Here is a 17,134-nt window from a genome sequence, read left to right on the forward strand (position 1 = left end):
AACTAAGTGTACCACGACACGTTCATTAGTTGAATAATGCTGACTACAGGTCTGTGAATTTTGGTTTTTATGCGAACGTGTTGGCTACACACTACCTCCCCTAGCCTATCTTTTGTTTCTCGCCTCCTTTATAGTGTTCAACTCAGAAGCATAAAAGGGTGTGCTGTGACAAAGGAATCGATATTGCCGTTCGGAAAAATGTCTAATAACTCACAGTAAATTTATCCGAAAGAAGTACTAAAACTAGAAATAAGTGCATTATCTGCAGTTATAACTATTAACAGTTGTTATGATTACAAATTGCACCAGCATTGCTGAGTGTCACTAAGTCCTGCTCCATTACACAATACTCCAACTGTTCAAACATTCCACTAAACAATTTAAAACACTAATTAGTAACTGCAAGAAAATGTGTTACCGAAGTACTACGTAGAGTTGTTACTTTTTCAGGCGAAGGTGAATAAATGCAAAATTAAATCGTCAATATTGTGGCGGAATGAAGCGTGAACGGCTTGCTGTAGTGCCTCTTTGACGAACAGATATCGCAGTTCTGCCAAGAATAAAGAACTAATCAGGGGACCAATGGATCTATTTCTTCACGACTTGGATGAAAATTCGTAAAGAAGCTGTAGCCCCACAAATTTTGGTTCTAGAGACGCAGCTTCTACGTTCATTATTTGATTTTGCATTATATGTGTGTCCTCTAGCCTGTTTCGTAAAATTTGTAAGAAAATACTTTTTAACTCAACGGTTATTTGATTTACAATGTTTTCGTAAAATTGCCCAGTAATCTCAAGAAATGATACGTCATTTTGTCAATCCGGGTAGCTTAAACATCAAACAATGGACATTTTTTATAAAACTGAAAACTATTAATTTCTGATGAATTACTTACGCATAGGACAAGCAAGACCCATTATTGCATGTAGTATTACTTACATAGAAATCAGGAACTTTTAATCAATGTCTAATTTTTGGATACTCTCCCTGATAGTTTTACTCTTATACATAAATAATTTTACTCTTTGATGCCAAGTACGTTCTCCGGTCAACCACCTAACGAGCCTTGCGGAATCAATAACTATTGACACTCTAGGGACAATCCATCAAACCTATCTATTGATATGGTAAACAGTTGCCATGAATTATGAAATTGACACAACATTCCCTTTGGTGTATTAAATTACACTGTCAATTCTAGAGTGCAAGTTATTGAACTCTACAAGTTCTAGGGATTGGGGGGGGGTCAATTTGAAATTTTCCAAAACTAACTTAACTTTTCCACAGCGGAAGCATTAAAAATGTTGTGTACCGACGTTTTCCCAATCAATGCATGTTCTGGCGTGAAACTTTTTTTAACTAAACTGCGTTGATTTAGCCCCACATCCAAACTTCAGCTCACTAATTTTCCTTTATTTATCCTTGTTCGCACTTTATATGATTACAAAACAAAGGGAGTCACAATAGATCTTTTAAGGCGCAATGAACCATTCCTCTGGAATCAACAATCAACTTTGGCAAAGAATGTCAAACACGGCAGTGAGGGAAATTCCCTTCAACAGAGACGGAATCACAGAAAAACGTAGCATCTTTGCTAACAGTTCAATCTATGTGTAACATCTCACTCTAGTTCTTCACCTTTTACCAACACATTCAAATAGCAAGGCCTATTTGTCTCAATCATCGTTACCACGTGATCTTGCTGGTTGATCTTAATTTCTGTTCTCTCGAACGCTGTATGTAACAACTGTTACACATAAATATTAAACTCCCTACATTTAGTGATGTACGAAAATTTAGTGAAAATACAAAAACATGTAAGTTCATACCTAAAATTTCCGCAACACTCCGCCAGTTAAAAATAATCTCTTATTTGCAAAATGATAACTCAAACTTACGTGTCTGTTCCTGTTGGTGCTATATAATAACAATAGGTAAGAAGAACGCACGCGTCACAGTATATTATATCATACTCGGATGGTTGGATCCTCACTGTTATTATTGTAGTTGTAACGTTTTATTACACTAGTGTGTATTTATTAATTTTTATAGCCGCACTAAATTTACACTGTAATTATATACGCTCCTATTAAACACAGTGATCTAGTTTAGTTTGTTTTATTTACATTATCCAGTCATAAAAAAGGTTCCAAATTTGTATCAGATTCAAGTGTAAATTCAATTCCCTTAGAATAGTTTTACTTCCTCTTGAATCTCTTAGGACAAGTATTGTTTTTGCATTTTCTAAAAATGCATTTCTTTGAAGTCCCTTAACGACATACTATAAGTTGTTTTTAGAAATTCGTCACTTGGTGCGATTCTACCTGTCGCGATAATTTCCACCACAATGAAAAATGGAAAATCGTAAATTTAATATTTATATTACCAGGAAACGAGAAAATAGATTTGATCAAAACCGTCCATCCTGAAGAGAAACCACTCAGAAAAGATATTTCAGGTTCATTAAAAAGAGCTACAAATATTTTATTCATACTCGAATATGACTCGAGCCAGAGACTCAAAATAGGAGAGAAGTTCGATGGCTTGCTCATGGAATATAACTCAAACGGGGGGACAAAAAGCTGCCATTGATTAGAGCCAAGGCTGATTTATTTCTGTACTCTAAAACTGTTAGAGAGTACGATACTGAACGGTATCGCAGCACATGCAATACACCACGACTGTGCGGGTCACTTATTGAGGCTATAAAGCAGGAGCAGTGTCTACCTAATCCTAATTTTTCAGACAAAAATCTTTAATTTATATAAATTTTGCGAATCGCAGTCACAACACAGCTGAAAGTAAACCGGTAATACTATTTGGTGAAGCATCTGAGGCTAGAATTAACTTTACACTTGATGCTGTCACAATGCAACTTAGTTGGTTACCTCTGCTGTACAGGTTTTCAATTTTTCCGTCAGTGTTTTATCCAGTTGAGCAGTTTGGGCGACTCATTGTGGTTACAGCAGTTCCAATGTTCACTTCAACTCGCTGTATTGATACCGTCACACGATCATGTTGTTCTCTATCTAACAGCTGTTCATACATAATCCGACATAAAGAAGAATCGATTTCTGATTCAAAAATCTTTTCCCCATTCTTATTGGTGAGTCTTTTCCAACTAAGTTTGCTTGTTTGTGCGATAATGCTCTTTTCAATGCAAAGGAAGTTGCAATTAACGATTCTGCATTTTCCAATCGTTCGCCCTATAGTCAGCCTATATTTCTACATCAATAAAATTTTACTACTAGATGATCTCAAAGTAGTTTTACATCCATTTTTGGTAGCATTATTATTAGAACGTTGTTCAATTTTAGAAGTTACGCCTGGATTTTGCTCTGTGTTTTCTACTACAAGCTTTAGCGGTTTTACTTACCAGTATTATTTGGAATGATCTCCTTCAAATCGCGCCAGGATCTTATTATTGATTGATCAAAAATCTAGCAAAACACTTATAAATGTAGGGAATAGAAAAATGTCGATGCACAGTTTTAAGGAAATGAGGTAAAGTGATACACCTGTAATAATTTAACAGCAGAAAGATAAGTGCAATAAAAAAATAAAAACTACCAGTATGGTTAGAACTCAACCTTCACAACAATTGCAACGAATAGTCCATGTAGTTAAAAGTTTACGTTAATAATTCACACGATAGCAATAAGAGTTTTAGATACATACGGCCTTGATTTCTGTGGACATGTGTAAGACTTCTCATGCGTATCACATTCGATTCGCCATTGTATAAGTACTAACTTAACAAAGTCGTAATGAAAGTGAAGAGGTTACCCACAATTTCCCTTTCTAGCTTCCGTCTTTCTGGTAGCTTACCTATGTCTACGTTATCTTTCTGGCAGTTGACCTATGTTTGCATTACAATACCTTTTTATTTATTTATCTTGTTTTATTCTCCAAAATGAGGTGCCACATTCCCGTACCATCTAAGGAGCGCACAAAATTGTGATTTTAACGCTACGGTTGTTGGTAACTTTAATGTGTCTTTTACGTCAGTAATATTTAGGCCACCACTTGGTCTGCGCGTTTCTTTCTTATATTCAATTACTCAAACTTTATTGATAAATTTCGTCAAACCTAAAATTTATGCAAATAGTCTGATTTATCGCTATAAAAACTTTGGTAGTGGAGACAGTTCGAAATGGTTCCTATTATCCATGAATACAAGTATTATTAATTTAAGCTGAGATTATGTTTTCATTTTGCAACCACCTGAACTTCCAGATTAACTGATTAGAATCTATATATGAATTAATATCGCAATTGTCAGCAAATAGCCGTTTTCAAGAATGAACAAAAAGAGTTGGTATACCTGCACTCGAGCACTCATAAACATCAAGAAAAAATATTTACTTTAAAAACCCACCCTGACTAAGAATAATATCATAGCAAAACCAAATCGTGAGTTAAAAAAGATCTGAAAAGTCATGGGGCTGTTATATTTTCGGAGGATATTGACATCCAAAGTTTGAGCGTCTTGCAAAACCACCAAATTTCTAAACCTTGTATCTTCTCTAATACAGCACTTAAAACGATAATATTTCATTCAGTTGTAAAGACCAATGTTCCCTATAATTGCATGAATTTCCATAGATTTCTCAAGTGTACAAAGCCAGATATTGACTTCCAAAGTTTGAGCGTCTTGCAAAACCACCAAATTTCTAAACCTTGTATCTTCTCTAATACAGCACTTAAAACGATATTTCATTCAGTTGTAAAGACCAATGTTCCCTATAATTGCATGAATTTCCATAGATTTCTCAAGTGTACAAAGCCAGATATTGACATCCAAAGTTTGAGCGTCTTGCAAAACCACCAAATTTCTAAACCTTGTATCTTCTCTAATACAGCACTTAAAACGATAATATTTCATTCAGTTGTAAAGACCAATGTTCCCTATAATTGTATGAATTTCCATAGATTTTTCAAGTGTACAAAGCCAGATATTGTCATCCAAAGTTTGAGCGTCTTGCAAAACCACCAAATTTCTAAACCTTGTATCTTCTCTAATACAGCACTTAAAACGATAATATTTCATTCAGTTGTAAAGACCAATGTTCCCTATAATTGCATGAATTTCCATAGATTTCTCAACTGTAGAAAACATGATATTAGTTTTTAGTTCTTTCGGCGAGAAAGATATGATGTGGATGCTGGGCTCATGAGTCGAAGAGTGGAGTGGAGCAGGTTGTGGAATTTAGATAAAATTCTGTGACTAGCGTGGGTTACGTTGGTTAAAAAAATACGTGGTTCGAACTTTTGCTTAAAGCGAAACCGTGTTATAAGACGCCATGTTATTGGAGGTAACCTGTATAGTTAACTGCTAAGGTAAAGGTAAATAAAATCTTTTAAAAAGTTGTTTATGGTCTACACTGAAATGCTACTAGCACTTCGTTAAAAAAAATAAAATAATAAAATGAAAAAAGTTGGGAATCAATACAAATTTTTGGAATAAATATTCAATTAATGCAAACCTTCAATTGCGTCAAAACACATTTTTTAAACAAGGTTCTTTATAAACCTTCCTTTTTGCTTCATATAGCGAAATCTTAAAAGATGGATATTTGTTAGGTAGTTGAATACTATAAGAGTTGCGTTGTTGGACGTCCTGCAACGCCACCGTCAAAGTTGGAAGTATGTTTTCAAGGTACTTCTACTGAATTAATATTGTAAATTATAACTAACGATTAATGTTATGACGGTGGTCAAACTGAACATTACATCCGAAGGATACATAGGATTGCAGGTTATTAAGAACGCACAAATAGAAAACATTCAGGGAAAATGTTTGCAATAAAATGTTTTACTACAACTTTTCAAATGAGGAGTCTTCAAAAGATTATTAACCTTTGTTTGCAAGATCAGGTGTTTGGAAATTAGTAAATGGACGTCTTTAGTAATACGCCAGTTTTATCAAACACTGTGCAACATTTTTAGAGTTGAATCATTGGAGAATTGCAGGCTCATTTCTTTTTCTAAAAATTTCAGGTGAAGTTGATGTGCTGACTAAAAAATATTCCCAATTGACCCGATTACACGATGGATTTCAGTATTAACATAAATTCGTATGAAAGGCAGTAAAAATTGTATCTTAGTATTTTGAGTCCGCTAATTCCACAGGAACTTTAGCACATTTTTAATTACAGCTTCTTTTTCGGAGTGAAAGTATGGGAGCGACAGTGGAAGAATGTAGCTATCAGAGCTGTTCAGCTAAGTTGCATCGACGTAGTATGTGTGTCAGGTTGAAATTGGAGGCAACCTTGACACGATTTTAAATTACATCAGTTTAATAATAGGCCAATCAGTAGCGAATCTATTGGTAACTGAAGAGGAAATCAAGGAGAATTCTGATAAATTTACAAAGAACGTCAACAGGTAAGGATTGTTGATTTGATGCATATTTTAACCCTATTGCCTACTGAATGAAAATGTTCAAGTATTAAGAGTTTTCTTCTGATGGTCAATAAGCCGTCGATCTGAATGATGGTAACTGCTCATTAGAAAGTAACCAGAAGAGACAACTCGCGCTTCGTTTCAAACCCAATTTTATTCAAATTTCATGTACTCTTTCAACTTGTGTTCACCTACATTAATATCGGCATCACTTTGCTCTTTGCAAGAGATGGGCAGGCTTCCCTCTAAGTATAATGTATGTCTTACCTTTTATGCATAAATAAGAAGGAGATTAGAACGGAGTGCCCACGAAACTAAAATCTGTAGTATCAATAATATTCTGTTCAGCACGATTTTGGATTGTCCTCCATCTTCTGAGGTTAAGGCTCCAGTTTACGGAGAAAATTATCAAGTTTCTTTAACAAGCCACAACACGCTCTGATTGAGACGGAAACATACCCAACAATTTAAACTGGTACTTAGTAAAAAAGGTACTCTTCCTGAACATAAAACACCGGAAGATTATCTGCAGTTAGATTCCTGAGGCTCCATATTGTCAAACAGAAATTTAAAAACATATTTCAATCGAATGTTATTTTAAAGCAAGTGTAGCGATAGTATCAATTTTTCGCAAGAATGTTCCAGTTTTTTAAAAGGATTCTGAATGTGAATGTCAGTGAATTTAAAAAATAAAAACACCAGAAAACTCAATTTTTTGAAATCATTATCGTTTTTCCTGAAATCCGACAAGTGGAAAATAGATGCGCCAATAAGAGCGCCTTCGACCACCATTTGAGGGCTTCTCAAACAGCTGGCAACAATTCAATTCTTTTCTTTTACACATCCACCAAAGTCGAAATTTCATTTTGAATGTTAATGATGCACCGAATTCTTGCAGCGATAAATCAACGTTCTTAATTTCTTGGAAGGTGTTAACAAGGTAGCTAATACATCAATATTTTAATTTTTTATAAAAGTTTCAAATTCGTTAGTTTCTGCGAAGCATCTTAGTACTTTGGCCTTTGAGCATCGTGCTTCTACATGATGAAGAGTGTTTAAATCGTACTGACCTAATTCTCCCTTTCAGAGCTTCCTAAATTAGACAGAATAGAAACAATCTTGGTTTCAATAAATATTTCAAGGGAAGAGAGCGAATTAGATTCCCACATAAGACAAACCTGGGTTTGAATCTAGCTGCTTTATATTCTCTCTTCCTTGGAGCTTCTAACAGCTCATAGTTTGATGATGGGTAAGTGTGGTTTCTAATGAGAGAACACTGTCCGGAGGCCGGCAATGCACTAAAAAAAGCTCCGGCGCCTTAAATTATAAAAAAAAAGAAAATTAAACTTTTACCCCTAATTATGTGATTTTAAACCACATACATTCAAGATGCAAGGCCATCATCTTGAACCTATCGATAATTACAACAAAACTATTGTTTTACTCTAAAATTTTAATAAAAATCTTCTCACATGAAGGCATAATTTACATAATTACTTCCACCTAAATTCAAGTATTATTTGTTAAGATATTAAAATTTAATTTAACGAGTTCACACTGCGTAATATTACGTTTTATTAATTAGGATATTTTGTAATATTTCGAAAGTAGAACAAAATTATTGAATATAAATTAATAAAACATATATTTCTTGGTTTGGATAACCTCCAATTACTTTAGGAATAAAAGGATGACAAAGAAGTACTTCACGCTTCCAACTCGACTGAATCGATGGGAGGTGATATAGGGAATCAATTTATGATACCTGAGGGTCCATCAAAACCTTGTTGGGTCAAGGTTATTGTTTGACGCTCTATATAGATAAGTACAACTTCGGCCACAATAGCCGAGCGGTTAGAGACGAACACCACAAAGCTAATTTGTATTGTGGTAATAGGTTCAATTCCCGGTCTAGGACTTGCATTTTATCTAGTGATTAATATAAGAACATTCCCAATCAGGTAGTTGTGCGTAAAAAACCTAGGCATTAGATTACTTATAATATTTTTTTACATCGACCATTCAGCTTGGGTAGAGAAACATTATTGAAAGAATCAGATATTAGGTCTTCACGATCAAATAAAAACTGTCGGTGATTTACTTTTGGGTTGCGACCCACACTTTGGGAACTGCTACACACATTTCTTTCGCAGCATGAGGAACAGTGTGCCGCAGAAGTCTTTTATGACTGGAAGCCCAATTTTCTACAACAAAACAATTTGTGACTTTTGGGAGATGAAGATCCGAGAACAACCCGAAAAAGGCAGAGAAAATTATGTTTAAACTTTACAAGACCCAACGACATTTTCAATTTAAATGTACCTTCGTTCCTTAACTGCATTTTCTGTCTTTTCCTAAGAATCACTCAAAAATGAAATACCCAAGTCAATGATTGAAAAAAGAGGGGCGAGCAAAATATCTCAAAAATTAGGAACAGCAGAAAGCAACAAATTTTTGGTATATTCCTTGTGACTCTACAATTCAGACTGAAATTGAACAACCAGTAGTGCGGCTTATCTGAATCATTATATATATTTGAAATAAACTATTTTTCGAGTTCAGCCAACACACATTCAGTGAAAACTGAATTTCGAGTAAGTTAAATTGTAACGAATCCTCTAATTAAGAGTAAGTAGAGTTTTGCAAGTTAATGTAGGAGAGAGAGATATCAAGGAATTGGGAAGGTAATCTCACGCTTCTTCGCCGAGAGATTCACTTTTACCCGGGGATGCATGCGATCCTGGCAAAAAGAGGTTTTATAAATTAGTCTGTCTGAATGGGTAGACAGGAGTCTAAATCACAAATAGGAAATCCCAAAAAGTTCAAGTTTAATATTTGATTTAGATGCGACCATGCAAATAAGCTTGCAGGCCAAATCGGACAACTAGAAATGCCCATTTAATATATCATTTGGGGGCAGTTGCTTTATTTGAAAATGGCTCCATGTACTTTTAAACTTCGCACATGAACTTACACATTTTTAAGTTTTTTTCTTGAAATAACAAAATCCATTTCTGCGGATATGAGCCAGGGTGGAAGATACAGGCTTCTTTCCAAAGTGCAATATTTGTGCATTCAATTTCCTAATCAAAGGGCTGTTTAATTGGAAGTTTAACATTACTGAGCTTAATTCTCTGAAGTGTATGTGTGTAGCACTTTCCTTCACATTGGCCTCTGATGAGTGAGTACCTTTCAACTTTGACCATAAACTTGAAAAAGGAGGCTTATTACAATCCCCGGTAAAATACCTTGCTTAAGCCGTTCAAAGAGACAGATAACACGATAGTTTTAAAATTTAGATTTATTTATCATTTGTTTTTTACACAATAGAAAAGACAAGTCAAAAAAAACATTACGTTAGAGAATATTTGATTTGGGGTTCAAAGCCCTCAAAGTGTGCAAGTAGTTAGTTCATTTAACTATTTTGCTGAACTAATTAAGATTTTATAATCGCTAGTCATTTCTTTCGTTTAAAGAAAAAGAAATATTCTCACTTATAAATTAACAAAAGAATAAATTTACATTTATCATGTATCTAATAAATAATATTTTTAAATGTCACTCACCAAAATATTTCAATTCCAAGATTGAGGACTAGTTGTGTTGTATCTCTTTGAGCTTTACGGCCGCTAGAAATGGAACAAAAAATAAAGATCACGTTAAACGTAAAATTTTATTGAAAAAATAAAATTTCTAAGTAGCCGGTGACTTGAACCAAAACTCCGACTTTCTCGTTTTTAAAAGATAATCTGATTTTATTCCTTAAAAAAAAAAAAATACTTTAATAAATAAAAGCACGTAAATTGTATTTGTTAGAGAAGAGGTGAGATAGAAAAGCGGCCGCACTCAGCACGGGAACGGTTTTAATACTGAGATATGCGTGCAAGTGTGGTGCCTAGATGACGCGGCTGCCAGCCGTCTATAAAGGGGTGGTGGGGGCCAAGCCCTCCTTCGGCCAGGCAGATTTGTGCACACCGAACCCATTCCACCGCCGGACAAACCAAGGGCTTCCCGTAAAACGGCAGGCGGCCGTCGGTTACCATGGAGATCCCGGGGCGCGCAATCAATTTAGTTTCTATACAGACCGCGGTAAAGCGCTGTATATTCCTTAAGTCCAATTTCTGCGAAAAAAAAAAATTACCGAATTTTTAAAAATTCCTAAGTAGTTGGGCAGAACAAAAAAAGATCCTCGTTTAGATAAGCGTATAATCCCAGAACAAACTGACGCACAAAGATTACCGCGGAAGGTCGGTCAGCTTGATATCTGGAGGCTTGAATATTGATTATAAATTTAACATGATTATTACTGGTATGGAAAATAAATCGATATTTTATCACGCACTTCCCTCTGAACAGCGCCGTCAACATGAATTCGCAATAATTAAATTTCTGATAAGAGTAAGGAATCTGGTGCAGATTCCTGAAGATTAAAATTGGGAATGAGAACGTCTGGAAACCTGTGAAGATATTTTCTTCTATTGGCAGAATAAATGGAAAAAGAATCTTCGTCTTTCAACATATCTAAGTTTTTACAGAAAAAACAATTTTCCAAACCCAAATATACGCATTATTTCAGAAAGCTCGAGTCTATATTTCCTGGCAGAATCAAATGGGACAATTTTTTTTTAGCAGCCGATGCGTAAATTTCCCATCAAGCTTCTTTAAACTAAACTCGATGTAGATATTTATTTGTTCACAACTCAAGTGGCAATTAGGAGGTTAAGAGCTACTTATCTCTTTAACTTTCGCTTTCAAATCAATCAATCAATCTTCTTAACAGAAAATTCAACTTACAATATAATTCTCACTTATCAGTAATCTAATACATTAAATCAACACATACAAATCCGCCCAAATTTCACAGTTTTCAAGATATCGTATGATCCGACCGGCCGTCAGATGAATGGCGCCGATTCGTGCTCATAGTTCCAGACTTCTTTTCGGAGTTAGATGAGCTAGAATGCGCAATGAGAATAGCAGGAACAGCCCTAGCAGCCAGTCTTTGAGCTTCTTATAGAGCCATTGCTGGTTACTTTCACCAAAAACCCAGTGAAACTGATAGATGATTACATAGAGTTTATTACTCAGCAAGTTCAAAGAAAGAAAAAAAAAAAAAAATCCAAAGAGTACAGCAGGAGATTGGTTCGCAATAAAATCACAGGCAAGCGGAACAAAAATAAATAAATGAAAAGTCGCACTTTCCGCCACAACAATCGATCTTAATCAAAACTCACTTAAATCTCGTGAGTTTCAATTACGTACATTGAAATGGCGATTAGAGGTATTCCTAAACATTGTGGGACCCTTAAAAAGCTCTAAAACGATTTTTTTAAAAATCAATTCAGTAAAGGGGGCGATTTATAGTGCAAAGAATTTTATTGTCGGGAGTCCCCTTTTGAATGAAAAATATGAATATGAAAACTGCAAATTTTGGTTGCTAAGATATCTGTGAAGGCAACGATGAAAATTCAAATTGTGTTACTGCGGTAACCGAGCAATGAATGAGAGTAGTTAATTACGCAATGTTTCCAAAAATTTAATTAAAATTGAAGCCTGGGGGGTTCATGTTAACAGTCCTTAAGATAATTTGTTATTATTTGGCTTGTTTAGCCGATTATTTATCCTTTACTATTCGTTTTTAATAAAATCAATTCGGCTGTGATATTTAAGAGTAATTGTACCCATGATTGTCACCAGTAAATTTTTCAAAAAATAATTAAAAAAACAAAAACATAAATGGATGAATGATTCCATATTATTAGAAATGTACGGAAAGAATAGTGTATCGTAACATGAAAATTATCGATGACGCAAACAAAAATTCAAGCAATGGAATTCCCAAATGGGCACGCAGTACAAGCAGTGGAGTTCCTGCTGTCCTTAAATCCACATTTACAAAAAATGTATTTAAAATTTATTCTTTTTGTTTGATAGCCGGAAATGTTATTAAAAAAAATTCCGCTTAAATATAATTATATTAGACGCATGCAGACTCATTAAAGAACAATGTGTATATATATAAAAGCAGTAGAATGAGGAAGCAAGTTTTTCTAACTTTTGGATGATTATATTTTTATATCAGTGTTAACCCATTTATTGAGGTATAAAAAAAATAAAATAAAAAATCCTGGCCTTCATTCATAAATTTGAAGGTGGGCTGCAAAGGATATTCATTCTTTTTTAAAGATCTTTTTCCAGTTGCAAGGTTTCTAAAATTTCAGGAGTTGTTTCTTTTTGACAAGCGACTTATCATTACACGATGGGATCCCCTGAACTTCTGAACCTGAACAAGTTGTTTTTAGATATTGATTACTAACTTACTGCTTGGTCAATATCGATCCACAGAAAATGCAACATACTTAATCGATACTCTCTCTTCTTTAAATCGAGCTCTTTATCTTTAAAGTGCACCTCCACCATTTTATTTAAAAGTTAGTTTATCGGTATTTGAGAAATATAAAGTTACAACGCCCTTCAAATTATCATTTTTTAGTATCCTTTCTTAAAGGGTAAACGAAAGTCTCTTTAGGAAAAGCTTTGAAAGGAGATGTAACAGAACTCTCTTACGAAACCTTCAAAAATTGAATTAGGCGAACATTTGTGTTTCAACAATTACAATTAGAAAAGATCTGAAGTGTGTTTTGATCTGAGTTAAGAAAACGCTTCTCATATTGGCAGATTTCCTTCCGGAAAATTTTCGACTATGAAAAGGAAGCTGCAAAAGCTGAAAACAGAAGATGAAATAGGGCCTGCAGATTCTAGGGGATGTGAAATTGACACTTTCTCACGAACTACAACGCAATCATTCAAGGATAATTTGATAGTAGACATTGTGAGAGGTTACCTGCCTGCCTATCCGAATCTATTCAAAACTTGCCTTATGCCTTTTGTATAGGGTCTGATAGGCTTAGAAAACATCTCCATATTGGGCCCCACATAATGGGACAAATTTTTACCATCACTAAGCAGATGGGGTGAAAAGGAAACTGCCGCTTAATTTGTTCTAACTGAGATGCAGTTGATAGTTTCCGCTAGCACTTGTAGACCAAAGTTGATATCCGCAAAAATGACTTGTAAAAAAGGGGAGTTTTCTCCATCATACTACTGCAGATGGGTACAATAGTCTCTTTGGCAACAGAGCCTGGACAGCAGTAATTGCCTCTTAGTCTACGTATGCAAACACTAGCGTTAAATATACCCACTGGTAAAACTCAGGGCCAAGGGCGGATCAGAAGGGGCGGAGTCGCTGAAGTGAAAGGACCTTTATCTTTCTTTTCCGGCTTCATATTGCGAAACGAAAGACTGAGCCAATAAAAAGAAGAAAGAATAATATATATCCTTGGAATTAAATATTACATTTACACCATGAAAAATGACTATCATGTGATTTCACGTAGCAGTCATTTCTAACAAAAAAAATGAAAATTATACCATTAATTGAGAAATTTCCTTTGCAAAAATGTTTAGTCAAAAAAGTTCTGTATGGTTTTGATTAAACAACGAAAAGTTAGAAATCCGCAGTTAATATTTCCATTAAATTTTCTTTTCAGCTCGTAACTTCAGGCTCATCTATTCGAATTGAATCACATTTCGCGCTACAATAATATGGTATCGAAAACATATTCTTAGATAGGAGCGAGAGCGAATTGCGCTCCAATAAGAAGACCATACCCGTGCCTAACATTCAACCAAAATTCATCAGAAGCGGCTGCGGTTTACAGAGTTGTTGTTATTAATAATTCTAGAGAGGCCTCTAGGTTTACTCCTCTTAGGCTGGGTGTTCAGCGCTGAGATCAAGAAAAGGCACCTCTATACATTAAATTTCGAATCGGGTATCCGAATATCGAGTTTGATTATAAAAACCAAAGAAAAAGGAAAAAGTAACCAAAGGCTGGGGTACAATAACAATTCCTGATGACTCCTTCGTTGTCCATGTTTGGCTTCTCCAAATCTATTTTATCTGTTACAACAAATAAATTACTATTAGAAACGATAATATTTGCCCTTTTTTAAAGATGATTTGGCCATTATATTTTATATAGGAAGAGATTGAACGAATTGTAAAAGTTAGGTGCTTTTTAACGGTAAGTTTTTCCCTGCAGTTTTTGTCGAACAACCCTTATTTCAACTGACATACCGAAGTTTTAATATATTTACATATGCAAAGTTTATTTTTAAATCTTCTAATTTTTTTTTATTGCAGCGGAGTCGCTCAATCAAATTTGTCACAATCAAGGAAGTCATGAGTGATTTACGCATTACCATTTCATAATGTAAAGTTCAGTTAATTCTTCCGGATTGAACAAAACCTTTATTACAAAATCTGATGCAAGTGGGGGGTAGAAGATGCTTAATGGTGGTCAAAAAAAAAACAAAAAGAAAAACCTTTCAGTTAGCAATGCAATAATTAGCAAACATATAGAATAGATTAAGATCAAATCACCAACCAACAATGTCTATAATAACAAAATGAAGGTATTAGGAATACTGTAACCATAAATCAATACTTTCATGTCAAAATCAATATTACGGATTGGATGGAACACGTGCAAGCTCTGAGCAATTTGTACTGGGGTTTAGTTAAGATTTGTTACAAAACGATGGTATCTTCGTATTTATTATTGCTTTATGCTTAATTCTATCAAGGGTTAGTACCACAGAAACTTCAGTTTACTCAATCCGATAGTGACAGTCAATATCTGAATCAATCGTACTTTTTCAAATTTAGTCCAGAAGACTGGACCAAGTCCCCTTAACACTGGAAATAATAAATTCTCAACATAATGGATTCTTCAGAATCTAGAATCATCTACAAAATTATTTTTATCGAAAAAAAGGTTTGAAAAACAATAATATGCTTCTGACGAATAAGCACAGCTACCGATTTAAAAAAAAAAATCAATGGTGCATTGACAGCAGTTGAATTGTCTTCATTATCTAAAAAATAAAAAATAATAATAATATAGCTGCACTTCCGCCTAATCTGCTTCCTTAATTGGAATTTTCAGCAGTTTATAATGTATCTTCTTCTGCTAGTCTACAGGTGGTGGAACATAAAGTATTCTAAAGAAGGAAACTGAAAAAAGCCTCCCTAAATCAATCTGCCTCCCTCTTAAAAATCAATTTGCTCGGGAAATTGTCAAGGGAGGGTAGATTTAAATAAAATCGTTAGGATCATATTTGAGAAATGGACGAAAAACTTAAAAATCACTCCAGTAAAAGTTCGAAACACGGAAGTTGGAGCGATCAGCTGCAGAAATCTTTAGGAAGTTCTCTCCGAATGCACATGGATTAGCGTTAACAGCTTCTTCCGAACTCGGGGTCTCTGATTTGTCACAATTACCTTCTCTTAACTGGAGTAAATAGAATAAATAAGCTGCAGCATTTATTCAAATCAGCATCCTGAAAAGTTATATTTTATCCTAAGAAATTGAATTGAATGTTCTTCAAAATTGTTTAATCATTTTTATATTATGAAGTATAATTCTGTAAGTACACAACATTTGCACCGAAACTATACAATGTTATTCTAAAAATTGAAACTAGAATAACAGCGCATCTAACGACCGAAAATGTGGTTAGGTTCGTAGAGCTAGGCATATCGCTAATTTTATACGTCGTTAACACGCATGTTTATTGTTATCGCTGACCGGATTTAAACTTTCATCCATCAGGTATTCAGTACTTCCGTCACCCTCAGTGAAGTGTAGTGTGTGCGCAACGGAAACCTAAGGGAAGTCGAATTCTCTGCCAAACTGACTATTCTACCTCTGGATGAAGATACAATAAACATGCGTGCTGTGACGGATAAAAGTGAGCGATAAAATCTGAAGAGATTTGTAATATTTAAACGAAAGAAAAAAATGGAGTAATAATGACGAACTGCATGATTTAGACGGTCTTTGTTTTCCGTTCTTATCTTTAATCGCGCACGTAGAGAGAAAATTGTATAAGACTTGCTAGTTATTGCAAGAAACAAACGTACTGCAGCAAGCTAATTTACTCCATTGACGTCATACTACTTGTTCTGGAATTCTTTATATGTATACTTTGTCTTAATGTCCAAGAACTTGACCACAAACCGACCAGGTTAGATAATTGGTTGTTTTCAAAGCATTTTATTTTTTTTTCTTTCACGCAGTTCAGATAATATTTTACCAGACTACTCCGGGAAATCCCCCAAGTATGGGGCTCTAACCTCCAGAGGCTGCCATGACCCTGGACAAATTATTCCATTTATTCATCATTCAGACGTTGCACAGATTAGAAAGGAAATATTGCTTAATTCCAATCTCCCTCTCTTATTAATCGTAGTAACAAGAACCATCTAGTCTGGACAAATCATTTATTTATTTGTTAGTTTGAGAATATGAAGGCGAAACGTTTTTATATTCAAGGCCAACAACTGACTGGAAAAATGAGCACCTGTTTGAATTATGAACGATATTTATTAATAAAGACGTGGTTCGCTTCCATGAACCGGTCGATTATTAACAAAACGGATACAAGCACAAACAAAATATGGTATAAAATCCCAACTTTTTGATGAGCCAAATCTTTTCAATATCAAGCAAAAAAACTTAATGAGGCCTCTTAAGCGAACACCATCGTCAGGGAAAAATCCATAACAAGGCGGATTTTCCACATTTTTTCTACTATTGAAATATTGTAAGAAAAACATTTAATGCCACTACAATTAACTCGTCACTAAAACAAGTTGTATGATCTT

General features: G+C 34.7%; 1 protein-coding gene across 4 annotated transcripts in view; it reads right to left on the bottom strand.

The window, feature by feature from the left end:
- LOC141450340 (very long chain fatty acid elongase AAEL008004-like) overlaps positions 1-17,134 on the bottom strand; it is a 98,003-nt gene that overhangs the window by 66,690 nt on the left and 14,179 nt on the right. Inside the window, exon 2 of one of the 4 annotated variants that reach the window (XM_074120679.1) lies at positions 9,972-10,034. The exons of 1 other annotated variant lie outside the window; for it this stretch is intronic. The gene's annotated coding sequence lies outside the window, so the exon portion shown is untranslated. Of the gene's footprint in view, positions 1-9,971; positions 10,293-17,134 lie in introns of those variants that run through there. 2 more of the 4 variants (XM_074120681.1, XM_074120677.1) reach the window with 2 other exon arrangements.

The sequence above is a fragment of the Rhodnius prolixus genome, unplaced genomic scaffold, assembly GCF_049639745.1.
Source record: "Rhodnius prolixus isolate KJV_2025 unplaced genomic scaffold, Rpr scaffold_2, whole genome shotgun sequence".
Classification (NCBI taxonomy): Eukaryota; Metazoa; Arthropoda; class Insecta; order Hemiptera; family Reduviidae; genus Rhodnius; species Rhodnius prolixus.